At 40.2% G+C, this 27614-nt stretch overlaps 1 protein-coding gene across 1 annotated transcript in view; it reads left to right on the top strand.

Annotated features, from left to right (window-relative positions):
- The window catches only part of CDH4 (cadherin 4), a 462344-nt gene that overhangs the window by 194092 nt on the left and 240638 nt on the right, over window positions 1-27614 (top strand). The window lies entirely within an intron of this gene.

A 27614-nucleotide genomic window follows, 5' to 3' on the forward strand; every position in this document is an offset into this window, starting at 1 on the left:
GTGCTCCCAGGCGTGTGTGATAGAGAATATAAAACAAATACGTTGAGACAGAAATACTGCACTGATCTCGGCAGGATGAGTCAGTATACCAGAGGTCCCATTTCAGTGCTCCTCGGAGCTTTTTGCTCTAATACCACCTTTAAACAAAGAGATCCCCATTATTTTTTGTCTCCTTACAAGGCTATCCGTTGACCTGCAGCTTGCTGCTAACAAGACTGCTGTTTCTCTCAAGGGACTCAACCTACCTTGACCGTTCTGGCTGGAGTAATTCCTCACACAGTCTCTTTCCCAAACCCTGTTTGCTTTGAATTGTCACCCTGAGCTCCGAACTCTGGTGTTCGTCGTTTGGTCCAGCGGCACCAGGGCAAGCGTTTTAGGAGAGGAATGTATTGGTGAATATCATGTATAGCTGCCTAAAAGCATGTAAATGGATGTTTGCCTTCTGGCTGCCTCACGTTTTGTACGATAGCTCAAGACGTTAAGAAATGTTCATAAGTTGGTATTAGGAAATTGTGTGAAACAGGGAATGTTGGGAGGAACCTGCCGTGAGGTGGTGGATAGAAAACATTCCTGTAAGATTCTGCTCAACAAAAATAGCCCTGTTTTCTGTGATTGTGTCCTTAACAAGAAGTAGAGCACTGGAAACATGTATTCCCGTTTGTTATTGCTAAAGAGCTTGCTCTGATTGTTAAATCGAAGAAATAGGTATGCCGTGTGCAATAAGAGTCTGTGTAATTAATTGTGCTACCTATGCGTGTGAGCATAATTTCAAGAGGAATAGAAGTAAAGCAGCATATAACAGTTTGAGAAAGGAATCAAGATATATGTTTTATCCAGTGGTTTATATTGACAAGGGGTTAGGCTTTGCTCTGCCCTCGCAGGGCTGGAGCAGTGAGTGCGTGGCAGCAGGAGTTCAAACCTTGCCCTTGGTATACCTGGAAAGCGAAGTGGAGACACAGGTCAGGGTTCTTTGCCCGTCTTACCTGGTTTATTAATCTGTGAGCTCAAAGAACCACGGTGGTATGGCAGTTGTCCAAGTTACAAGCTAATATGTGGAATTACTTTGCAACCAGTGGGAATACTGCAGTTAGGTTAAGTAGAAGAAGCAATTTGCTCGTTGTAGGATAAAATATAAAGCAGTGCAGTATTTTCATATTATTTTATTTATTGACTTCTTAAAAAGCCCACTTTAAATTTTAATGGTCATTTTAGAGCTATTAAGTCATCAAGTAGTTAAAGGTTTAAAGACTTTTAAAAACTGTTCAAAGGTTTTTAGACTAAATATTACAGTATATCAGTTAACATGTTGCCTTGCTTTAAAAAATGTAGCGTTTCCAGTGCATGTTTGACATGCTTGGGGCTACTCCAAGTCTTGATACTCAGAAGGAACCAACTGCAATATTAGGCTTTAATATTTTATGATGAGAGTCAAGCTGTTTACGAGGTATGTAGGAAAAGTGGATTATATTTTGTCACAGCCCAGGTTTTCACTCAAGGTGAGATATATATATCTATATGGGACAGGTTTAGCTCCTCCCCAACAAGAGAAATACAATGCAACTCTCAAAAATTAAAGAATATACTGCCTATGTTGAATAAATTAGATTTAAAAATTTTCCCAGGAGAACAAGCAGATTTTCAGTTCTGATCCAGCAAAATGCTACTTTCTGGCTGGCTCCGCTTGTCCCCAGTCCTGGTAACGTGCATAAATGTGGAGTGAGGTGAAGGCTACTGCTCAGGGGTAGACTGGGCATGCACTGGCGAGAAGCTTTTTGACGGCTGGAAAGTCCTTGTAGCTGGTGATTTGGCTATCACTGCCATTTTGTGTAGTTTGAGGTGTCAAAACAACTGCAACTTGACCGCGGAGTATGTTTATGACAGTGGTTGGAACAGGCCAACGAGGATGTGATTTGTCCAGCATTGTTGCATTAAGAGTGCTAGATACACAATTTAAGCTGGATCCCAGAAATGTCAATTCAATTTATCAAATGCATGTTTTTAAGTCATTTCTGTGTGTTTTCTTCAGGCTACCCTAGAACCTTATGTTCATTTCTCGCCAGATTAATCCTTTTAGTATTTATCTGTATATACTAATTATGCATAGTTCTTTTTTTTTACCTCACTATTTCAGATAATTTGGTTTTCCTGTAATAGTTTCTTAGACTCAGATAGTTTTTTAGTTGGATGTTAATATCTTCATGAAATAGAAGAATGACAGATTGATCCCCCCCCCCCTTCTAATAGAGGGTGACCATTCAAAACTGAACAGCCTTAGTGACTGGAGAACTGTTATTATACAGGGTGTGAATTACAGCAAAAGGACTCTAAAATGCGATAGAATTTCAGACTTTGATAATAAAGATTCATCTCAGATCTTCTGAGATTATAAAGGTGTTAAATGACTTTCTTTCTGTGCCTTTCTAATATTTCAGATTTCATAGTAACATCGCTGTCGAGATCTATTTGACATTCTGTAACACTTTCTCAAACAACAGCCTGTCTCTTCTCCTGACAGAGAGCATGCGTTGAATGAAAGTTCATTAGTCTATTGAAACATCTCAGTTAATTGCTAAGCTAGTACCCAGAATTGTCAAGTTCATATTTCCATCTGTGCCACAAGCGTAGCAATAAAGAATTTTTTTGGACAGGTTAATTTGCCTAAAATACCATGTAGTCAATCAGAGTAACAAAGTTGTTGATGGGAGCATCTGTCAAACTGGAGCTTTCATCAGAGCTGTCCCTCTTTGCTAGATGAACATCTCTGGCTTCCATGAGTTGGCAGAAGTACAGCAAACAATAACAGCAGCTGCACTAGAATAATGTTATTCCGATGCTAAACACCAAACAGCTGGGTGTTGCATTGGTAAGAATGGTTTATAGTTTAGCTTCTTATGAAAATAAAATTCAGTCATTCAGATATAGCATTGTTTTAATATTTAATTTAGATTGTTTATATTATTTGCATTTTGTTAATTTTACATTTCATGTAATTTGCTTGAAAATAGCACTTTCTTTGAAATTGTGGATGTACATGTGCGTGCATAAAGATTCCTAATACGTGGTGCTTTTCTTTTAAAAAACAAAACCAAATTAAATGTCTGCATTAAAAGCAAATTAAATGTATAAACTGAAATTATTTAAATGAGTTGGGAACTTGCACTGAGATTTCCAAGGCATGCACTACATGGCCCACAGTGTGCCATTAATTTCTGACAATCAGAAAGATCATTTAACAATTAGGTTCCAATCTTCTACTACATTTCTCTCATCATTGGTAGTGCATACAGTGACTACATCCAGTATTTGTTACATGAAACACATCAATGTTAATGGAGAGAAAAATACAATAACTCATTTTCCTACAAATAACATTTTTCATGCTCTAGGAGACGAGCTCAAAACTCGCGTAATTCCAGCTAAATCAGTGGATTTAGCCTAGCTTTACTGTAGCGTGAAAGAGGGTAAAATTTGACCAGTAACACCCAGAGCTGCAGAGCATAAAAGGGATGAGATGTAAGGAGCGTTACAGTATCAAAAAAATAAGTTTTCATCTGTACCTTTTCACTAGTTCTGAGAAGAATAGAGGTTCCTTGGAATGTTTCCTTGAAAACGTCTCTTTATTGTTGATGACTGCAAATGCACGTATACCTGTGCGAACTGCATAACTGCTGAATAGGAGGTACTTTTGTATACGAGCATGCCTGCATTCTGTCACAAAATTTAGGATCTCTGAAAACTGAATTATGTCTGTAAAGTGATAAAATTCCTAAATTAAGTACTGGTGATTTGCTTCATGTGTGATATGCCACTGTCATATGTGCTGTAAGAGTTTTAAGTGGAGTTAGATCTCTGCCTTTTGGTAGGGGGCACTGATTTCATGCAGTACTAGTGTAGGTACTTGTTCATTTTTAGTAAGCATGTGACGTATTCTCTGCAGAAGGAATGTGGTAGATTTGATAAAATTTGTAACCTGTTTTAAAAGCGCATAAGCGGTTGGGGTACATACAAACAAAGATAGGATAGGAATCAGTTAAACAGGAATAAAATGTTGCCTTCATTGAAGACAGAGGAAGCTTCACTTAAATAGGACCAAGATTTCACCCAATATTAATTAATTAATTTAAATAACTATATTCTTATATGATATAACCACATTGGAAGGACACAAGAGACTGTAAGGTCTTTGCTACGGGGTGGTCCAGTGCCAGCATACTAAGGCCAAATTGCAGTAATGGTAAACATGTGGAACGTGTGAGTAGAAGCAAGACAGAGTTTGAAGAGAAGGGAAGACTATCCTCTTTTGGGTTGGGTTTTTTCTTTTTTTTTCTAATGAAAATGGAAGGTAGCATTTCCCATTGCTCTCCTCCTTCTCCTCCCCACCAAGCCAAGGAAGCAGCTCTTTCCTGCAGCTGCACAGCCGACTTGCTGAGCTCCCTACCCCATGTCCATCTATTTTAGCTGCGCGATGGGAAGACAACCAGCTGATGTGCAGGTTGGAGGGCACTGTTTGATGGAGAAGGGTTTGGTCGCACTGTACCAGGTAATGAATACTGAAACTTTTCATAGGATTCTATAATTTTGAGGAAGCTTTTGTGAGTAAAAGTCTCAGTTTTGTTGTTCTTGTTGTTGAAAAGCCACAGGGCATTTCTGTGCATACCTACACAGGTAGCACCAGTAGCTGGATATCCACCAGCCGTGTGAGAGACCACCAGGGCAGGGCCATGAGTCCGTATGTCCTGTCCCTCACAAGTGAGCATGGACTATTAGACTTTTGGAAGCACAATGCATTTTTTTAATGAAAGTCTGTGAAATGTCTGAGGTTAACCCCATGTCAGGACCAGAAAAAGAAAGGAGAGAGGAAAAAAAAAAAAAAAAAAAAAAATCACAATCCTCTGCACAGGAGAGAGGACCATTTGTAGCTTTTAATCTCTATGATACGGTGTGAGGCCTGACCTTGTGAATTAACAATACTTAATAAACTAAGAGGGATGTTGCAGGCAGTTTATTTGCAAAACACTTTAAGATCATCTTCTAAAAGATGGTGGAAGTGTACTCAGCATTAGTACTATTTTGGTCCTTCCTTGAAAAAGCATCATTCCTGCTCCTGAATACATTTACTTTTCCATCATGGCTGGGTTCCCTGGCAACTTCTTCAGTGAAGTCAAACATATGTGTGTTAGAGAGAGAGTCTGCTGAAGGGGAGAGTGTTATAAAGCTCTTCTGTGGGATACGGAGTCCCTTGTCACTGCCTCATCCTGATGTTTGGCAATAGGTGGAACGGAAGAGAGGACAAGGTGGGCAAAGATAAATTTGTGGAACATGCGATTCCGTCCCCAATCCATGTTGTCCTGCTTCTCTCCAGGCCTCTTAGATGAGGAGGGAAAGCAGTTGGCAGGAAGAAGACTGGGGCGATAAGTAAAGTCCATCAATTTTGGAAGAACATAAGCCTATCAGCTACTCTGTATTCTGTCAGGCACTGGGGAAAAACTTGTCATATCAACATGTCTTATTAATAATGATAGAATCACTCGATACCATCCAAAAAGAATATAATAACATCAGCTATAAGAGGTCAGGGCATGGAGAATTTTTTTCTGAATACAGACATCCATACAAATGTGTACCTAGGTTTCGTTCTCTCCTTTTTTTAGAGTTTTTGTTCTTAGCAAAGTCAACAGGGGTTTGCAGGAAGCCTCTACTGTTTTCATTGTCCTGAGATTGTGACTCTTGCCCTTGGAGTTGACCTGAGTATCTCTGAATCCACAGATTTTTTCAGGCAGATAGTCAATGTGGTATAGTTCTGAAAGTTTACCCTCGTTTGCCCCAGCTACCGTATCTTGTCATTGGAATCAATCTTGTTCTGAGAATGATTTCCTTATTGAAAATCTTGCCAGTAAAACCTATGGCTTCATTTACTAGCAGATGGGGGTTTTGGTTTTTTGGTTTTTTTTTCAAATTTACAGCTTCACAGTAGACCTTTGTAGGTGTGGTGGGTTTCTGCAAAGCTTTGCAGATGTGACTGCAGTGCGAGACTGGAAATACGGGTGCTGGAAGCCTGGATGCTAGGTATCAGGACATGCCCCAACTAAAAAGTAAGTACTATTGAATTCAAACTGTGGCTGGAGAAGAGCTTATCCCAACGGTGTTTTCTCCTTATTCTAGCACCATCTTCATAAATCCACTGAGTTGGAAGTGGTTACTTCCAGTTTACCATGTGAAAGAGGGTGGCTCCAGATCATAGCATTTTTTTTCTCATTTAGATTATTTGAACTTTTTGTTTTAAATGAAGGATGAATTGGAGGCAGTTATGAAATTTTCTATGTGGCTTGTATAAATTGAGTTCAGTTATGATTACTTGTTTTATTTAAAAGTAGAATAATTGACCAGCTGTTAATGGCCAACTTTTGAAGAGAGGTCTTGATCCTGTGTTAACTTTACATTCCTGGAGGACAATTTCTCATGAAACCAACATAATGTGTTGCTAATGATTACTTTATCGAGTCCATCGGCTCCCTGGGAACCATTAAGCTAGAAGACCATCTGCTGCTATTAGTCCATTCATGCCATTCCTGTGGTTTGACCTGCGGGTGATGTGCAGGGAGTTTGGCCAGCATGTGCAAAGCAAGTGTCAAAAGCTGGAGGTTTGGGCAGGTATGGGCTTGTACTGTTTTCCCTAGTAAACTCTCAGCCACAACTGTTGAAGCAATGCTGAAGATCCATCAAGTCAGACAAGTTCTGAATTTGTGAGGAATCCAGAAACAGCCATTTATGGAGGCTTAGTGGGATTGTTAAGTCTGTGATCGGAGCCAGGAACTAGACAAAGCCTAAGAGAAAACAATTTCCCACACAACAGGAATAACGGGAGATACATATTAGAAATTGCTAGAGTATCCTCTTCGAACCAACTGCGCTGTCTTAATTAGCTCCTTTTAGCAGATGAACTGCAGCATGGAGTCTGGACTTGCAAAGCCTTGGGTGGCTCGCAGGACACGCAGAGGTTAACGCAGTCTGAGGCCCTGAGGGACTGGTAGGGCACTGAGTGACTTTCTATAGATCACAAGCTGTAGGATTTCACCCAGTGACTCTGTTGCTCCTGTAACTTCTATGCAGTTAAAATGCTCTTTCCAGACAGGCAGCTAGTCATGATTTGAAAGCAGCGAGATGTGGAACATGACCCTCCTTTTGACCCTTTGTTCCATCTCGTAAGTGCCTTTGCTGTAAAGAAAGTCGCACCCTACAGCTTATTTTCTGCCTTCAGTCTGTGGCCATTAATTCTTGCTATTTCTTTGTTGGGTGGAGTTCCTTTGTATCTGTATTTTTGCCTTTTGGTTGTACAGAAGCCTTGAAATGTGATTGTTGCAAGTCCAACGTTCTCACAAATATGTGCTAGAAAGCTTGCTTACTTTTATTTTTTTTTATTTTTATTTTTTTATTAAGTTGGTCTAACAAAACACATTATCTCTTCCTATAAACTGTGATAACCTAACCTAAAAACCATTAGGGCTATGACAACACACCACTGTGTTGAATTCTTATGTTACCTTTTATATCTGCACTAACATTTCGGGTATGCATGTGTTTTTGCTTCACTTCTGTCTGTGAGCTCATGTGCTTTGTGGCACTATAGATTATGTCATATGAGAATGACAGTTTTATTTGCTTTTATTGTCCACTGTGGAAGCATTGCAAGTTTGATTCTAAATTAATCTTTATTGTGTTTTTTAAATTTCTTCTTATTCCTTGACATAACCTGCTATCTCTCAGACTTAGCTTTGCTGGCTACAATCAATTTATTATTCATAAAGTCTCTGTTTTGACAGCAGTAGACTGGATTCAATTACTGCCAAAAGGCCCAGTCATACCAGGCTGTGGTGTTAGAAAATGAATTGTTCAGCGACGCGATCTGTCTTAGTGAACATTAAGTGATGCTTTGATAATTATATAGACATACGTATGTGGGGGGGGGGAAAGCTTTGGGAACAATTTTTGTTACCCCCTGTGGAAAGCAGTAGTGAACAGTGGAGGAAGATAAATTGACAGATTGTTATTAGGTGAGGCATCGTGTAAAGTCAGCTAAGGCCTTCCGCTACAGCTCTGCTGCGTGTGCTGCTGGAGGGTGGACTGCAGCAGAAGACTGAAGACTGCAGCAATACATGGAGCAGCAGACAAAATTAACACCATCATTTAGTTTTATTTGTTACAGTTTTAAGTGAGCTGGAGGATAAAAATGTTTAAAATAAGCCCTCAGAGAGAGACTGTGCCAGAGAATCCTAGAATCTTCATATTTCCAAATGACAAAACCGTACCTCTTCTATTATTTTCATGGAGAAAAAGGAAGAAGGGAAGACCAGCCCAGATTATCTTTCAGGCTGACAGGTGAGAGGATTGACTGTAGGAGTTTTGAAGGCTGCACAGGATGTCTGTCAGAAGACAGCAAGTTTTGCTGACAGCATCAGATTTACACACTTGCATGGGCACGCACGCACCCTGTACACCGAGACAGTGACTAAACGCCAGTTTCCTTCCTCAGACTACATTCCCCTTCCAGGATAAAAACACTTTCTTACTGAAATAAGACCCTGCAGACACTGTGGGTAAAAAAAGGCTGTTTTGCCCTAAGGTCTTTGTTGAGTCTTTTCATGAGAATTAATTTTTGGTGTTACTGCTTTCCCTAATCGGAGTTGCCTGTGGGATTAAGACAGGTATAGGAGGAGGACGGAAGAAATCTCCATGCTCCTTTGTCACACGGTCAAGCTTTTTTCTAGAGGAAGAGTGGAGAAATTTGGCACATGCTATCTTTTTCCCATGTGAAAATACACAGGTTCAGGTGCTGAAATCTGCCCCATGGTGATAACAAGGGGTGGAGGGATTCTCAGGGGAAGCCGAGTCCCTGTTTCCAGCAGCTAAGGGGAGTTGGGGGAGTTCTAGAAGAACTTTTCTGCAAATGGCTGGATCCGTTGCGGGAGAAGCTTGCTTGGAAATGCAGTAATTTCTGAATGTCTAAAAATGTGCCAGGAATTGGAACTCCGGGGAGCTGAATTCTTTTGAAGGTCAAGTCCTAAGTCTTTCAGATAACAATTTCATATAACACCTTGAGGAAGAAAACTGTCTTTTCATTACTGAGTCAGCTGATTCACCTCACCAGCTTACAGCAGACGGCTCAGAAACTGATAATAATTATGCTCAGCTCTTCTAATAGTATTTTTCATGAGTAGATACTGAGGCAATGAGGCATTTCAGGAAGTCAATATCATTGCAGTTATTTTAAACGCAGAGAAACTGAGGCAGAAAGGTGTGTGCAAGGTCATTCAGTAACCCACTGGTAGAGCAGTGGATACAGCCCAATCCTGCACTCTCTGAGCTCTTTTAACTGATCAGTCCTTAGCATTGTGAGATTCTTTTAAAAAGCATTTTATCTTTCATGAATGCCAGCAAAACCAAAACAAGAGTCCAATATCAACTCTCCTCTTCTGTATTCTCTCACATGCATTTCTTTTCATTTCTGGTTCACTATTTTGTTTTTCTTCAGCAGTGATTAAGGGAAAATTTCAAAAAATGAGGAAAATGTGAAGGCGAAAAAAATGACACACCCCCCTGCGTGAGGAAGTGAGTTCTAATGCAGGAACTGCAGAGAAAAATACTGATGCTGAAGCTAATGAATGTGTTAATATTGTCAGGATAGGACTGCAAAGAGGTGGGGAGGGGTGTTTTTAATGCCCGTTCTTAGGACAGTGGCTAACCAGTTTCATTCAGAATAGGACATTGCAGTATATCTGTGAGCTTGTCCATAATTACTATATTCCACAACCTTCTGAAAGTCCAGTAGAAGTTACTGGTATAGGTATATTACTGAATTTCACAGCACCACATATACTTACTTTTGTATTTGCTTCTACTTGCTTATGTGGACATGCACAAGCACAATCAAGTTAACTTCATCTTTAGTTTCTCTGTATTTTTTTAACGAAAGCGGTCATTTTTGCCTTTTTTACCTGTTCAGCTGTTGAAGCTGCATCTTCCTCACTGCACGCTATCACGCTCCCTCTGTGACTTTCCTCTGGCACCTCCATTGATGGTATCATAGCTGCTTGCAACATTGCTGGGATGTTTTGCAAGGAGCAAGAAGCTGTATAGCATACAGGCTTCTAGCATGACCGTGTATTTTGTGAGTAGCTTTTTAGTTTGGCTTTTATGACGTACTTGGATCAGTTAAGGTTTTTTCTGAACCCTTCTGTTACCTATGCTACAGCTTGCCAAATTATTAAATGACTGATCAGTTGTTTTTATTCAGTAATGTATTCTCCCATTACAATATTATTCAGGGGGAAAAAAACCCCAAAAACCGCTATTCAATTAATATCAATTGCCAGCTCTTCTTAGAATCATGTCATAAAATTCTGCTATAACTATCTTACCTAGGGGCAAAAAGCAGATGTTTTCCATGCAAATGTTTCTTATAATGGAAAAGGAAATGGTGGAAAGCAGTAAAAGAGAAAAGCAGAAACAAATCACCCTGCTGTATATTTCCTATATTAACTACCATTCTGTGAGATAGCAGTGGGTGTTTAAAAACCCATCGTTTCTTCTTGTTACTGATTAATGTTAGTCTCTAATGCAGCAGGAGTTGCATTAATTGCCACTCTTCTTATTTTTTTCCCCATTCTTATGGTAGCTTGACTCCAATATAAATAGGATGTTTCAGCATTTCATGTTTTAGTTACCTGGTCTAATAGATATTTCAAATTCTCCATGCATAGTTTGGCATCTGTCTGCATCCCTTCCTTTTAAACTGATTATCCTCTACTTCAAACGATGAGTTCTCCAACTAATAAAATGGTTCCTGGAGAAGCTAAAATAGAATGTGAGTAGAATTGAAAACTTTGCCACAGTAACAGAAAATATCTTCTTCCTTGAGTCATGCCATCATTGGTAAAACTCTAGAAAAGGAAGGGCCAGACATTAATTTGGAGCTGTAGGGGGAGAGATTGTGTCTGCATGGCTAGACAAAATAGCATTCACAATGGACCAAATTGGGTTGAAATATGCTAAATAATCACACTGAGACAATGAGGCGTGGGCAATAGATCGTTTCCCCAGGAAATGCTCTGGAAAGATATGAGCAGACTAGGTATTGCTCCTTTTCCTTGTTTTTCTTCCCTTTTTTCTTTCTTTCTGTCTTGACCTGAATCAAATCTTCCACTGGAAAGGAGGAAAATCTAAAGAATATCCTCCTTGTGATTTTGGTTAAGGAAAAAAAAAAAAAAAAAAAGGAAGGGGTTTATTAACTATTTTTAAAATAGTGGACATACATAAACTACCTTTAAACTCGTGGGATAACCCAGCCTAAACTGAGCTCCAGATAGCTCTGGCTAGACTCTTACTGCTGGTAGGTGGCTAAAAGCAATGTGGTGGCTTGAGGTTTCTGCTGTGGCGACAGTGTACAGCTACATGTGTGTATTTAGTAGCAGGAATGTTGAAAGCTGTGACTTTGGTGGGTAGTAATCTGCTTCATCAATCCTTAGAAGCCTCAGTGCGACACAACGCATCACAACAGAAAAAGAATAATAGCTGAAGAGAAGCTGTGTTGCTCTAGGAGGGAGTCAAGTGTCAGGGAGAGCTTCCAGAGGAGGAGAACAGTATGGATTCAGAGAACAGTCAGTGTTGGAGGGCTACAGGTGAGCTTTAGACGCTCGGTAATGATACTTACTGACTTTTCAGTACCATGGCTCGCCAGGTACCTCTGCAATCGTTGATGGCTTTTCTGTTTCTGAATGACTTTCATGCTTGGGCATTAGAGATAGAGAACACGACTTCTTCATTTCATTGAAATAATACATCACCTCCTGAGACTGGGAAGAAAACAGCAACCCAAAGCTCAGTTCTGTAAGGGGTGAATATTCCAGGAGGTCTTCACATTGCCACTAGATGTGTCTTTCGTGTCCCAGTAGGAGAACCACTTTTGCAAGCTCAACTTTTCCCTCTCCCGTTCTTCAGCTAACTGAAATGCTACTTTCCCTACTGCAGTTGCTACTTCCTTTTGTATATTCAGTTGTAATCCAAATTTCATGCTGTCTTTGGTCACCCACTGTACTACCTACCAAAGCAGTTTCTCAGACTTTCTGATAAGGAAATCATCATCAGCGTAAAGTTGATTGCAGCATCTGCACTCCCCACTTCTTCCCCCTCCCCATCGATGACACCATCAAGTCTGGCTCCACTGATAGTGAAGCAAAAAAAGAAGAAACCAGCAAGAATGGATATTGCTGTCCAAAAAAAATTATGTACATGCAGCACATACCCAAGTAAAAATACTGCAGTCTATGAGATTTGGAAACCATTCATGGAGTTCATCAAAAGCAATGAACTTAATATGCTACATCAACAGTGATTTATTATCTGTATAGCTAACCTCTAGCTGACGTAATCAATACATTTATGATCCAGACTGTAAAGTGTTTAAATTATATCATGTACATTCTGTGACATCCTACTCTAGCAGTAGCAAAGACAATTACTCAACAGGCTATTGATAATAACCACTGGCTACATCAGCTGGCATGGTAATTTAACATCTTATGTCTCATTGAATTAATTGATTTCCTTTATTTGCTGTATATATAATTTTCTGTGTTTTATTATTTTTTCTCTTTCTCTCTTAGTGAATGCTTTGTGCCTTTCCAGTGTGCTATAGTAAAAGAAAAAGAATATGTTAGTTGAAGTGTTCAGCTCTTGCAGGGCAGGGAATGGTATATTATTTCATAACATAGTATGATAAATTTAGTAATAAATAATAATCCTAATTGCGTCTTACACATGAAGTGTCTACTGAGATCTCAGAGCAAACCCAAGTATGCTATCTTCCACCTTACCTATTTGAGAACCTGCAAAACACATGCATGTCAAAGAGATGCTGTGCCTCCTGTGCAGTGGAGAAGTGCCCACCTATAGCATTTTTCTCCTTGGGGTGGTTAATGGGACTTTGCCAGCTAAAGAGATGGTGAAGCATGTGCATCAGGCTATATCTGCTAATTGCCATGAACTTGACAGCAAACTTTTTGACAACCTGCTGTGGGTAAGGAGCAGTTCTTGCCAATTGTTGTTTGCTAGCTCTACCTCATTCCCTTCATCCCCTGCACCTCCACCCAGCAAAGCCCCTGTAACGCCACCCTGCCTGGCTTTTTTAATAGATTTCATTTCAGAAAAAAATGTTTTCAAAATATATCCTTTTAATTGCATTCAAAACCACCCAAACCTGGTTTGGGGGGCTTTTCATCTTCAAAGCAATTTATAGCACTAGCTGATAAATATTATGTTACAGTTAATATATCAAAGCATAATGTGGTCTGAAACAGAATTGGTAGGTCATCCATCTGTGTCACATGAAAGGAACTGTTTTCCTGGTTTGGTCTGCTATTTACCTCTTTACCAGACTAAAGGAAATAACTTTGTAGTGAATCTTCAAAGAGATGTTACATTGCTTTCTCCTTTTCTTCTCCTCATAGGGATTTGGAATAGTTGTAAAGCATCAGAATCCTGTTGTGTTTGGAAAAGGTTTCACATGCTGGCCATAATCTTTATACTGTTTTAGCTGTTAGGTCAGCTGTTTTACCACAGCTAATGTCAGTCTCTTTAGAAGCAAATGCCTTTCTGGAAAAAAATGGGTGATACTTTATCAGGTTAACCAGATTAGGTGCAGGTGCTGGCTGAAGAGGCCTCTATTTTTCAATTTCACATAAACTCAGTTCTGTCCCTTTAGACTTTTGCTGAACATTGTTAAAAGAATTTTACCTTATTATGAAAATTATGGAATGGCAAGGTCACAAAGTAATCAGAGGGAACAGTGCATCTAAAAGACCAGCATTTCTCATTCGTGGTTTTGCAACCCATTAGATGTGTGGCTCTAATCAGTCACATGAGAAAACTCTAAAGGCACCTGGTGATTAAAACCACCTTTTCAAAGATAGCCTCTAAAAAATATACACAGCAATTAGCTTAGTAAATTGGCTTGCTTCCTGAAACATATTAATTCTTTCTGAATTATTTAAAGTGACTTCTTTTTAGTTTATAAAGTTAAAGATTTATTGGTGATCTTGCACTCTGTGTCCTCAGACTCTGAATTAAGGATAAAATTAAAGACGTAAAGCCCACGATGAAATGTAAGAACTGCCAGCTACGGCTGCAAACGGTTTTTACAAATAGAGGTAATCTAGTGCCCCCACCCACTCCGTCAGCCTGGAGGAGCTTACAGTGACCCATACTCATATCTCTATTTAAATCCATAGTCTGATATTCTTGAAATGTGATAAGGAGTTTTGAAAGAAAAACACTGGCTACCATCTTTAATTACGGTCCTTAAGAAAGCCTCCAAATTTCAGCTGCCGTAGCCTTTTATTAAACTATTCTACTGTTAAGGATCATTATAAAAAATTCCATAATCCATCTTAAAGCCTTGAGTTTGAAGAATAAAAAAGGGTATAAACAAGGAGGTTCAGTTATAAGCACAGAGCAGATAAGAGAAGTGAGAGCTTGAGAACAAATCCTTGGGAAGCAGATGGAGCTTGTACTGTTTCTCTTTCTTCTGAAACCTCAGTTCTCAGCAGAGAACTTATGGTCTGTTCACTCCTATAAATTTGAAGGGCAGATGCTTCTTGGCCCTTTAGAAAACACAAGCACTGTTAGTGAAGTATTTGCCATTATAATAGATACTAACTTATCTCTAGCCAAGTATTTTGTATTTCATAGCATCACATTTTTGCTGTGCTAAGGGAGCAAGCAAAATGGATTTGATAGCCAGGTGTCTTGTCTTGGACTCATTCTTGTTCCTACTGTTGCCTTACACACGTTTCTCTTCTATCTGATGAAAAGTGTTGTACTCATTTTTATTTCCTTATTATGCTAAGAATTAAACTTTGAGAACGGCGGCTGGTTGCATTCACTAGGAATTGAATTCTTTAACTATAAAATTATGTTCTACTTATTCATGAAAATGGATCAATTAAAGTCAAGGGGACTACTCACATGAGTAAATGCTAATTAACAAAACTGATGCTCTAATGAAGAGGACATGATAACATTGCAGATAGATCCTGAATATTAAACATACTTTGCTCGGCAGTAGAAGAGGTGTTTACTCTATAGTATATAAGCAGTTTATTAAATTTCTGGTTGTAAATAAATGCTTTGGGTTGGCTTTCTAATTGGTAAATGTTCTGTACTTTTAGACTCAAGTGCTGTCTTGAGAAGTTAGGATGCATACATCCCAAGTATGCTCCTAAGTCAGTGCTGATACGTAGCTTGGTGATGCATAGATGCTGATACCTTCTAACTAAACCAGCCTGTGATGTTGCCGTTACAGGGAGGCGGCTTTTTTGCAATAAGAAGTTAAGATATTTCTTGCCCCTCTGGAATAAAGCTGTCTTTTTTCTTTCCCTCTGAAAAAATAAAATTAAAAAAAAGCTCAAAAAGCCTAATAATATAAAGAAGGGACATCCATTATCACATGTAAGTCAGTGGGAGGGAGTCTTCAGAACAGCCTGGTAGCTGGATTTTCACATTAATTTATTTTCCTATTCATGGAAATTCGACTTTCATCACCAAGTGAACTTGGTGCTAATTAATTAAATATGAACTATTGATTAATGTATGAAGAACAGTGAAAGCTGTGGCTACAGGACTGGTCTATTTTCAGAGACTTTTCTGTATTCTAACTAGTATCCTCTTAATATTTCATAGTCCAGCTCTGAATTAGCAGAAATAAACAATCACTTTAAGGGAGATGAGAGGTGGTCCCAGCAAAGTGTTTTTGCAGCAGGGTTGTGTACAAATGAGAACTTAAATGGGGACAAGGCCTGGGAGCCCTGTGGTACGGTGCCCTGGCCGTGATTCCTGTCCTGACTTACAGATGGACAAAGTCTTGCATCGATGGCCGCAGCACGGTTTGCCTCAACAGAACAGGCAGGCATTGCCAGGTGGCACCACGAAAGGCAGGACATCCAGGGAATAACTCCTTTGACTTAAGTGGGAGCTGGATCAGATGCGTCACATCTTCTGTTAGGTCTTTTGGGGCAGAATTGAGATAGGTGAAGATAGGATAGGCAGCAGAAAGAAGAAGATGAACGCTAATATGGCTGTGTCACCAGCTGCTGCGTGTTTCCTCTAGTAGTACTGCTTTCCGCTCCTCTGTTCCTCCTCCATCCTTTACTTTTCGTTTCCATGTTTTTTTCTCAGATGGGCGGGGGGGAAGGCACCCAGCAAGTCTTGTTGACTGAACCTTCTTTCTGTGTGCTGCTGACACCACCTAAATCCAGGCTTGTCCTTCTGACTTAAAGCTTAGTTGAAAATGCAAGCATGAAACCAATCTGATTGAAGTGCCTGGGCATGCCTCTGGCATAGAAGTCTTTCACATGCATCTAGCAGGAGAGATGAGACACGTTAGATGAGGACATTCAGCTGTGACAGATCCTGAAAATTGGGATCCTGGAAAGAAATCCTCTCCATTTATACTTTAAACAGTGGATTTGCTTGGAAGTACTGCTAGCTTTGGGATATTATGGGCATGTATTGGTTGGGCACTACATCCATGGAAAATGTGACATGTACTGCTGCTGAGGAACCAGCAACAAAATGTTTCATGCTGCTTCTCACGCAAGCAGGTTGTTATTTCTGATTTCTAAAATAACTTTTTTGATGTTAATCAAAGTTCTGTACAGCCTTAGCACTGAACAGCAAGACAAAATGGACCATAATGAAATAAATTGTGGGAAAAGATTTTTTTAAAAAGCAAAAGTCAAAAAATACCCAGCCTTCAAACACTAGTTTTTCAGCAGGTATCTTGTTAGTGGAAATTTTGTCTTTGCATTTTCACAAGAAAATAAAAAGTTTAGTAACATAGTACAATATCAAGCAAAACCAAATTATCCTGTGGCATGCATGGTAACCAGTATATCCAGACACCCACATTTTTGCAAGCCCATTCCCAAAATGTTCAAAACAGTAAACAGATACGATTCCATTGATGTCTAATGAAGTTCGCCACAAAAAGGCTTTTCCTAAAGACGGTCTTTGAGACTCAAGTGACAGACAGATGTCAGGGTGATTTTCTAAGTGTGAGATGAAAAACTGATAGCAAATTAATTAAGTCGTTTATGGGATGTGATTTGGCCCAACCACGAAGAATGCATGTCTTTTATGGGTGGGTTGGAGTGTTATCAATCACCCACAACTTATATTATTTGTGCATAGTTCTATGGCATTGACCCAACACTCAGTAATAAGGGTTCTGTGCACACTTATCACATTGTTTGATCCCAGCCTCATCTGTCATTAAGACATAATGTACAAAATGTAGTGTATTTCCACTCTCCTTGCATGTACAACTTCACTAATATTTCCACTCTAATCTCTGGTTGCCCTAATACTGACCCACAGAAATCTAAACCTCTATCTCCAAGCTAATCCTATTCTAGCGCTCAGGAAACCTGCTAGCGGTCAAAGAGGATATATCTAGATTTGAGCAGGGCTTTCCAAGGTAATACGTTATGATGTTTTGCTGGTGTTGGTTTGCATGGTAGAGTGCCTTTGATGCATGGTCCGTCATGTAGCTTCCTCCATGCAGTCTTTCAGATCTTCATAAGCCCGATGGATGAATGGGTAATTTCGGGGATGTGATGAACAGTAGAACATTGACTGATTAGCCTGGAGAGCCCTGCAGTGCTAATTAAGATCTCAAATGTCTTGGCGACCTTTGCTCTGCTTTCACATGTTGTGAGAAGGGACACAGTCAGGTGGGGTCAGGACAGATAGGCTGTACTCTGACATACTAAATATCAGTTCATTAAAATAAAATGGCATTGGAAGAACTTGGAGAAAAAGAGGATTTGTAAGTTAAGTTACCGACTGAACTAAGGATGTAGGGTCTAAGCCGTGATCTACTGGAGTCAAGGTAATATGGAGGTTTTTATTATGCTTAAAGAAAGAAAAATTAAGTCATTACTAATCACCGCAGACAGTGATAGGGGTGCCTGGTTTCCCGATGGTGGTGTTCTTTGTGTTTTACAGTAAAGCATCTGTGCCTTTTTTTCAAGGAAATCTCAATAGTAGTTGAACTTTTTACATATTTTACAGCATTTTGGGGGATTAAAATATCAACTTTTTTCACTTTCTGGGAACACACTGTCTGACAAGTATCCTTTTCCATTTTTCATTATTTTTGCAATAACATTTATAAAAAAAGTAAATTAAAATATTTAAACACAACACAGTGAAAACATTTGTTCATGCCTGCTGGCCAGATTCCAACCTGTGTAATTAAATCTTGCAGTCTGTTACCTAAATACTTCCTGCAGTTTCTGCTAGTTTCTGCTCAGTACAGTCTCTTTCCTTAGTTTCTGGCCTCAACTAGTTTCACTGTTGCTTTGCACTGGAGTACAGCTGCCACATTGTATCACAAGGATGGCTGAATTTCTTTGGGAAAAATGACTTTCATATATAAATAATTGTTAAAGTGCCTTGGAAATCTCCCCGGGGTGAAGAGCACCATTGAAAAATAATAAGCCTTACAAATATATTATTAATATTGAACCCGTTGTTGATCACATTCAAAACCAGGGGTAGGGATGGGGAGAAGGTTAATCTTACAGTCTGTGTTATATCCCAGGACTCAGGAAACCTGGCTGTGATATCAAGCTCTACTGCAACCTCCTCTATGAGATTGGACAAGTTATTTATCCCTTTGTGCCTCACCAGCCCCTTGGACTTTCTTGCTCTGTGGCTTATTTAATATGTATTGCTATGCTTTTCAGAGCAAGGGCTTTTAGTTAGCGTGGGTGGCCCATTCTCTCTTTGTGGTGTTGAGGTGGAAGCCCTGAAAACAGGCGGGAGTGGGCAAGCAGAAAGTCCTGATACGCGGCTTCAGGTTTATGCTACCCTTCTTGTCACTGCCCTATTTGTCACTACCCTTTACAAGCGAACGTAGATATTTTTCTAAGTTAGAAATGATGAAGTATTTCTCACTGTTGCACACAAGGGATCACCCAGCAGACTTGTTTGTCCTGCGCTGATGTTCTGTTGCACAGTGTAGGCATTTAAGCTCCATCCACTGCCAGCTTTTTTATCCTTCTTCTCCCCTTATCTACTCTTTTGTAACCTTGGAAAGCAATTTGTAACACATGTGAATGTGCAGAAAATACTCAGTGCTGATTCCCATACAGTAGAGCAGTTACTTATAGCTGTCCTTTAGTTTGAGTGAAGTCCTTCACTTTATGCTCAGATTAACCAATGTTCCAACTGAATTTGATGTTATCTCTCTTTTATTGATGTGAATTATTTATAGCAGAACTGTTGAATCATCAAAACGCGATTCCTGAGACTATTATTTATGCTAAGATATTAATCCCATGTTCCTATTAAGATTTATCCCTCTGTTCCTCATTCTGGAGTCCTGAATTAAATTTAATTATTCTGTCTTTCTCTTTTGCAGTCTAAGTGCGGCTAGGTTCGCATTGTAGAAGTGTTAGATTGTGGGTGACCGTGCTGAGGTCAACCACAAAATCTGTCTTTCCTGCTTGCCTGTAGGTGTAGATTTGAATTTATATCTCAACCAAAGGTAGCCCATGGTTACCACCAGGGTTAAAGGTAAACCTCTTCTATACATAGTGTATTTCTGCACATGTGGACATCTGGATTCGTCCAGATAGACTGCTACATTCATTCTCTCCAAAGGTGGCTTTTTGGCTGTTGTTGTTTCCTATGTAGATAAGTTTACCATAAGGAGGAAGAGAAGGTGTTCTCCAGTTAAGGAAATGTGCAAAAACTGCCTAGCAGAGAAAATCCTTAGCCTGAGTAGCAGAAACTGTGTTTACCCACTCTGCTTCTTCCCTGATCAAACAGTAATTTGAGAGAAGTCAAACTCTGGCAAGTCAGCTTTCTTTGTATAGTCACTGTGGTGTGGGGTTTTCCATGTTGAGTCTTGCAGAATGACATTTGCTGATGGGCACAGGTTAGTGGGCATGAAACTGCTCCCCAAAGGGTGAGAGACCCCAAGAGGTAACACAGGTGTAGCCCAGCAGTTTTGCTGCTCACCAGGAAGCTTCTTCGTGAAGCGCCTACTTGTGCCTGCTCTCTTGTCTCCTGTGCTCCTTCTGCAGGATAAAGCTTCAGGAGATAAGGTGCAGCTGGCAGTTTTTTCTCTCCAGCATACAGTTCCATGGTTATTTTATAAGTAGCTTCTTGGAACAAGTGTTTCCTTTCTCCCTTCTGTTTTTCTCTTGCTCGGCACCAAGGAAGAATGTGCCGTTGGGTCTGGTGTGCAGAAATCCATGTGCAGCCTGGAGGTAGCATCCACAGCCTACATTCTGTCAGCTGAGGGAAAGGGTGTTTGAAGATGTGCCTGGGGCAGAAACATGGGCTGAGCATGTTTCAGGAAATCCCAGCAGCCAGGAGGACCTATGTTGGATGAATGCGTTTAAGCATTATGGGACCATTGCAAAGGCAGATGCCAAACTGGTTTTCTGTCTGGTAGCCTGGAGGATTTTGCAACTTCAGGGTGAAATGTGGCTGCTTTTATTTTCCTGCATTGTCTTCCCGTGAGCGGAGACCAGCAGGAGCGAGGACACAAGTCTGTGATTTCTCTCCCTCGCTTTGGGAAGGAAGAGTAATGAAACACAAATGAAAAGTTACTAACATAAACAGATGGATCAGAAGTGTTTGAAGAGGTAAGGTATCTTCCCAGGCTCTGCAGGCTGGACTGGGGGGCTCAGCACCGTTGTGCACTGCCCCCAGCCCAGAGTCCAGGCTGTGCCCGTGCTCTTCCCTTCCATCTGCACCATCCTCCTGCATTTGCCCAGCTCCTTTGAAGTCAGCGGGGCTCCTGCGCTCAGCGGGTCTGCAGGTTATAGCAGTGCATTTCGTTTTGTGCAACTACAGCCACTTGCCACAAGTATTCTTGCAGATGATTTCAGGACCTGTTATAATAATTACTGTTTTTTTCCAGGCCTTTCTGCATCTTTGTATTCTAGTCAAAATCCCCGTCTCTTGTGCTGTTAGTAATGTTATGGCAGAGAGATCACCCTGGCCTTATTAGACTCATATTTATACAGTGCTTCTGTCTTGAATAATTCAAGACAGGACCCAAACCAGGACTCTGGATAAAAGCCACCCACAAATGTAGGGCAACCCAGGTGTACAAGTTTGCAGCCATGGTTCTAGTTCATCTTTGGCCTTTATCTGCATATCTGATAAAAATAAAAGTTTTTTAAAAATCCTGATTTAAATATAAAGCAACTCTCTCAAGAATTCTTCCTTTGGAGGCCACTTATTCACATACCAGGATTTAGAAAACCTTTTGGCTTTAGGTACCCACAGGTGGTTCCTCACGAGGCACACATCCAAAGCAGGAGTAGGGCCTTTTGTTTATATACGAATGCCATTTAACCTCTGATGTTTGATTGCCTTTCACTTGTTCTGAGAATAGAAGTGAACTAATCTTCTTCTAGGTTGGCAGGGTTAAACAGCTTCTGATACCATTCGGTGGAGTAACAATAGTGCCAGGCAATAAACTGCAGCCTATTTTAAATCTTTCCTAATGATTTAAAGAAGGAAGAATGTCACCCAGAAGAACCATTTCTGCATTTTAAAAGATTTTCTACAATATTTTCCCGTGAATGATGTGCTAGATGCAAGCCCTTGATCTTCAAATCATTGTGGTCTTTTCAGTGATAAATGACAGAGTTCTACTATGCTTGTGTGTAAGCACGAGCATTCAGGTGTGGTGTTTGCCATTGCTGGAGTGACAGATTCCCTGCACTTTCAGAAAACACTTAAGTGTTCATTTAAATAATTATGCTGGATATACAGGTAGTCATATCTATCCTTTTTGAAGACCTTGACCATTTGAAGCATGATGCAGCACTGAGATTACGTTAGCATTACTATTGTCAGGGGGGCTTCCTTCATTTACAGTCGTGGTAGTTAGGTTTTGGTTTTCATTTGCCTTTTTTTTTTTTTTTTTTTGATTTGAGATCCAGGATACATCTTGTTTGCATTGTCGTATGCAAATAAGAATAATATTTAAAACATATAGTACTTTACATATTCAAAACGCTGTGGAAACATTTGCAGTCATTCTCACAACACCCTTGTGAAGGAGGTAAATATTGTAGTTATTACTTTAATGCAGTTTTGCATGGGAGATAACATATTGCAGTACTGCCGATGCAAAACAAACATCAGACCTCCAAAACTGCGAGTGATCTGAAGGGACCTGACACATTTAACATTGTTTATATTTGTATCTTAGTTTTAGAGCTTTCAGAGATGACTTTTTCAAGTTTTCTTGACAGTGAGGAATACTAAAAACCTCTTTGCTTTTAATGAGCAATGAAATGATGTCACGTGTTTCCTGAGGCTAGAGCCCCTCAAAAAGCTAACAACATTTCACGGGTCTTACAGGCAGAGGCTGTATCCTGTGCCCCTGAACTTGGCAGAGATATTGTCATTTGAATTTGGAAGGATTTGTATAACACCTGTGTCTCATGGGTAGAGTTGACAGAATTTCAGGGGCCGGTTATGATAAAAACCGGGTTTCATGATTTGCCATAGATTAATAAAAGAATCCTATTAAAACCGTGTATGGAGATTAAAATTTCTGGGAAAAATGAAAACAATAAGTGGTTATCATTCTACATGCCGCAGCGGTCTTTCCGTGTCTTTCGCTGGCCCTGGCCTGTCCGCCTGCTCGTCTGGTGCGTCAATCCGGGTGTCCGGGCATATTGAGTGAGGAGGCTGCAACCGCACCTCTGGTGGTTCTTTGTTTTTCTGTAGCTGACAAACCTGTCAATGTAAACTTTCTTCAGGTAGAGAGGATGAGTCTTATTGGAATTAATGTGCTGATTGAGTGGGAATTACATTTGCAAATGTGCAATACACAGTGTGATGTGGTGTTTACGTCCCTATGAAAAGGCATCTGGTGGCTGGAGTGGCAGCTCTTGAACTCTGCAACTGCTTCTCGGGTTGAGCTACTCTGTGCCAGGTTTCCTCATTTTTACTGAAGAAAGGATAACCTCATTGTAGAAAATTACACTGAGATTCCTAGCAAAAGATGGGGACATTGACGGTGTTACCCATGCATTCATCTAACTGGATTTCCAGTTCTACCAGGAGAGAATAAATGCAACAACAATCGGTCATTTAGGCACTGCTGTCAGGAAGTGAGTGACCACAGAGTAAACCAGGTGTCCTGTAATCTGTGGTCCCTAAGAACTCTTTATTAAAAAGAAAAAGGAAGATATTTATCCATGATGTTACTCTCCTGTATTTATAGGGATTTGAGTGCATATGTCTATTCATTGGTACTAATGAGCTTATCAGAGTCTTTAAAGTGTTTTCTAAATCAACTAGACAGAGCTGTCCTTGAGACAGCTTTTTTCTTTTTCTTTTTTTTTTTTTTTTTTTTTTTAAATAGATGATTATATTTCTCTCTCTAAGGTATTTACGTGATCTCCAATACTGAGTACTGATCTTCAGTACACCTCCAGGAATATAGGTGGCACAGAGAGGAAATGACTGATTGGAAGAGTGGGGAATTGAGACTTGCTCTGATATCCTGAATCCTAAGCAAGTATCTATCCTACTGCAGTTATTGCTGTCTCATAATATTCATGTGGCTATATTCAGAGGCAGATGGGCCTTCCCTCCTGTGCAACACTCTAAAAGTAATTTAAGCTTATGAAACAAAACAAGTGTTCCACAATTATTAAGTGTTTATAATTTACTTTTCATAATTCCGCCCATCATAGGGAAGGATTTCAGCAGCTCTGCAGAATTGCAGCGGTTTGAAGGGTGCCACACTCTTAATATCAGTTTTAGCAGACTTAATCTTTTACTTCTCTAATACCTATCTGATTCTGTAAAGGCGAGGTGAACATTTCTGCAGATTTTGTTCATCGCTAAGATAAGTAAATGAAAAAAATTGTCTTATACCGCAAAGTCTTTCAGCTCCATCTACAGCAGAGAATGTAATTATGCCTGTACCATTGATCGGGGGACTCCTCCCATTGCTACAGTCTGTATAGCATCGGCATTTAGAATTTAAACTATATTTAAGTAACACATATTAGATAAAGGAAATCATGCAGTAACTGGATTGCCATTCTACTTTTAACTCAGCATGCTTGTTGAATAAGGGCCAAACTTACCCATTTCCTGGCGTTTCCTTTATTGTAGGTTGAGGAGCAGCGAATATCTGTGTGTAGTTGGAGGTTTCTAGCACTTCACTGAATTCTCTGTTCCCTGTTGTCTCGTACAGACTGTCAACCATTTGTATTTCTGGGTTGGAACTAATCAGACCCATCTGGTCTTGCTGACAGTGCGAGCCAGGAGAATAGCTCTGTATCATGGTACAAGATCCTGGAACTTGGGACACGGAGAAATTTACTGCCTCGTCTAGTCCTGTTTTTTAATAAACTGAATAGTGCTGTAACATAGCTCATTTTCTCCTTTGTTTTTTTTTTAATCAAAGCAAGCAATTATCTGTCAGAGCACAAATATACAAATACTAAGCAATCCATACATTAAAACATTTCCTTCTTGCTTAACCTGTAAGTAGTTCTTTGCATTTGTACTGGATGGAGAATTTTGCGCTGGAATGAGTCTTTCAGCCACTGAAAAAAATAGAAACCAGACAAAGAATAATGATTGTCTTTTCAGTGTTTCTTAATATCAGCTTGTAAATGAAGGTTGGTAGTGTAAGAGCTCCTGTTGTCTAGCCTGTGTTGGAAAGAGCATCCAGGCAGCTCTTACATTTCTAAAAGAATGCCAAATCAAAGGCAATGTGAGGTGCTAATGCTGCATATTGTATGAAGTGTGCGTACCTGTGAGTATTTGAATTATGTGTTCATTGTACATTAGGGAGAGAATTCAAGGCAAATCAAAGTTTGTGCTGATTTTGGGGCTGGGGGAGGGGTTGGGGAGGTTTATCTGAATAATTCTATTACTCACCTTTCTGTTGGAAAATTAAAGTGGATAGTGCAAAGAGCACCACTGAGAGAGATAAATGAGCTGCTTCATTTCAGAATGAACTCTCGTCTCAGAAAACTGTTGATATTATGTGCCTAAATTCCTTATGTACTTAGTAGAGTTATCTACATAAAATATCCCTTAAGTTCAAGAATGACTTCCATCAGGCCTGTAATGATATCAGAGGATGATTGTGCTCCCATTTTATTTCAGTGGATGTACACAAATACTCCTATTGTATAAGATTATTAAATCGCAAAGGGCATGTTTTGTGATTATTTAGGATGGATTCCATTTCAGTGGCTCCAAACCTTGCAACCTTGTTCAGAGCAGTAAAATAAAACTATAAGATGAAGAGAGACATCGTTGTCCTTTGAGTGAACATACTGAACAAGAAGGGAATCTGTAATTGAACTACCAGCACCTTTGCCAATGTACTATGAGAGGTACATAATTTGAGATAGCCAGTTACATGCCTTCTCACAAATTGTGAGGCAGAAATGCTGTGCTGGAGGTGTGCTGGAGGACTTAGGGACTGTACATAAAAACATGGGACCCAGATCACGCTTTGCGGGATCCAGAGGTGCATTTGTGTCCCTACTCCATCATGGCCTGCCAGGCAGTTCAGAAGTAGTTCTAGTACCAGTGGATTTAGTCTGGTAACATTAGCACTTTTTAATGATAAGCCTGAAAAAAGCGAAGGTTAAAAAGTCCAAAATCTCAGTCACCAACAGACAGAAAAACTAACCTGACTGTAAAGGGGAAGGAAAAGCAGAGGAAGCAGGGAATGAAACTCAACAGAAACCTCAAGGTATTGTGCTGCACAGTAAAATTTGGAGGCAGAAAGCGTAAATGAGGGAGAGCATAGTTTGCTAATCTGGCATGGAAATAAGAAACAAGAGCACCAGTCACAGCTACAAAACTACCTTACAAGGAATTTCTCAGCCTTTCTGCTCCTACCCCAAAATCTCTTAGGGAATGTGAAGAATATTTGTTCATGCTGTAGGAAGGGATGAAAAGAAGGTGTTATATGGGTGAACAGCAGCCCTGGTGGAAACAGGGCGCTGAAGGAAGAACTAAGGTTTTTGCAAAAGCTTTTTGGCAAGAATGCATCTCTGAAGATTTTCTGTGGATGTGAATATCCCATTTTCCTCATCCTAGAGAGGAAAAGGTACTGGAGATAAAACCTCAAACTACTCTTGAGCATCTCGCAGGGTTTTCACTGGTTTTTTTGAGTCCTGTCTGAAATAAGCTCGTACTCGAGTCAATAGAAATTTACTTTAGTCCTAACGCTATAAAAACCAAGTAAGCACTTTAAGATTTGCCCCATTGATTTTGCCAAGTTTTGGTTGAGTGAGAACTTAATAAAGATTTTGGATTGTGAAGATAAAGAACTGACTTTTGACATCCTGATTCAATTTCTAGCCAGTCATTTTACGGATTAACTCCCATTGAGTTCAGCAGGAGCGTGTCAGTGCGAGGGCTTAGTCAGGATCCAGCCCTCGGTACACTGCCAAGACTTGATGTCTGCTTCCTTTAATCTGCCCATCGAGCGAGGATTTCAAAACTTCAGGGAAGAAACAACCACAGTTTCTGTGATGAGTTCGATCATGGGGCAGGAATCATGCTGGCTCCAGGCCACAGAAGGTTAAAAGAAGCCAAGGCAGAGGGAGTGATGGGGAAGACATTTGGTTCGTAGAGGAGAAAGGAGATTTTCTGGGCCACAGGACAACCCATGTGTATCAGCAGAGGAGAGCAGCAAAGTAGTTGCTGCGGTTGCAGGCATGACAGTTAGCCAGTGTTGGATTAAATCCCAATGTGTAGAAGGAAAAGGGCTATGTGGGGGTTGTGCCTGGGTAGGCGGTGAGCAAAAGGTACCAGGAAGGTGAGTTGAGTGCCTCGCCGTGGCGAAGAGCATTCACCACACTGATCTGCACCACCAGCTGCGAAAATGGGTCCACAGTTGGAGACCAGTGGGCTGAGAACATTTAATTTCTCGACAACCCAAGCTAAGCATTGCAACCTCAAAGGGATTCAGGAGCCCAGTGGTTTTTTATCTATTATTGGAGGCTACCTGTCTGAGTGGGGCTCCTGTGGTGGGGGGCATTGGTATCTGGGACTTGCCCATGGGGCAGCTGGCTGCTATGGCTCTCCTGCTTCAGAGATGTCATCTCTGTGCCAGGCAGAGGTGCTTACTCCCTCCTAGCAATGCATCCCTCTCCACACCCCTATATTGCACAATACAGACACTTCAGAAGTGCCAGTCAGGCTCCTCCAAAAGAGACGAGCAGCAAGGAAGCAGCCACTCATGCTGTAAATCTCCCTTCTTCCTTCCAAGGCAGAAATCAGACTGTTTTCATACGGCTTCCCGAGTTGCTGTCATCATTATTCTTTTCTATTCTTTTCTTTTCTGTCCTTTTAAAATCGCTTTATGTCTACCCATTTGAACACATTCTTGATGCATCTAGGATATTTCTTGGAAGATGCCCATCTGAGTTTGGTGGGATATTATGTAGCATTTGTACAAGTTCTCATATATAGAAAATACATTTGGGAAGAGTGGAAGATCTCTAATTTTGAGGGAGGGTGCTTTTCTGTAAAAG

Source organism: Accipiter gentilis, chromosome 14 (assembly GCF_929443795.1).
Source record: "Accipiter gentilis chromosome 14, bAccGen1.1, whole genome shotgun sequence".
Classification (NCBI taxonomy): domain Eukaryota; kingdom Metazoa; phylum Chordata; class Aves; order Accipitriformes; family Accipitridae; genus Astur; species Astur gentilis.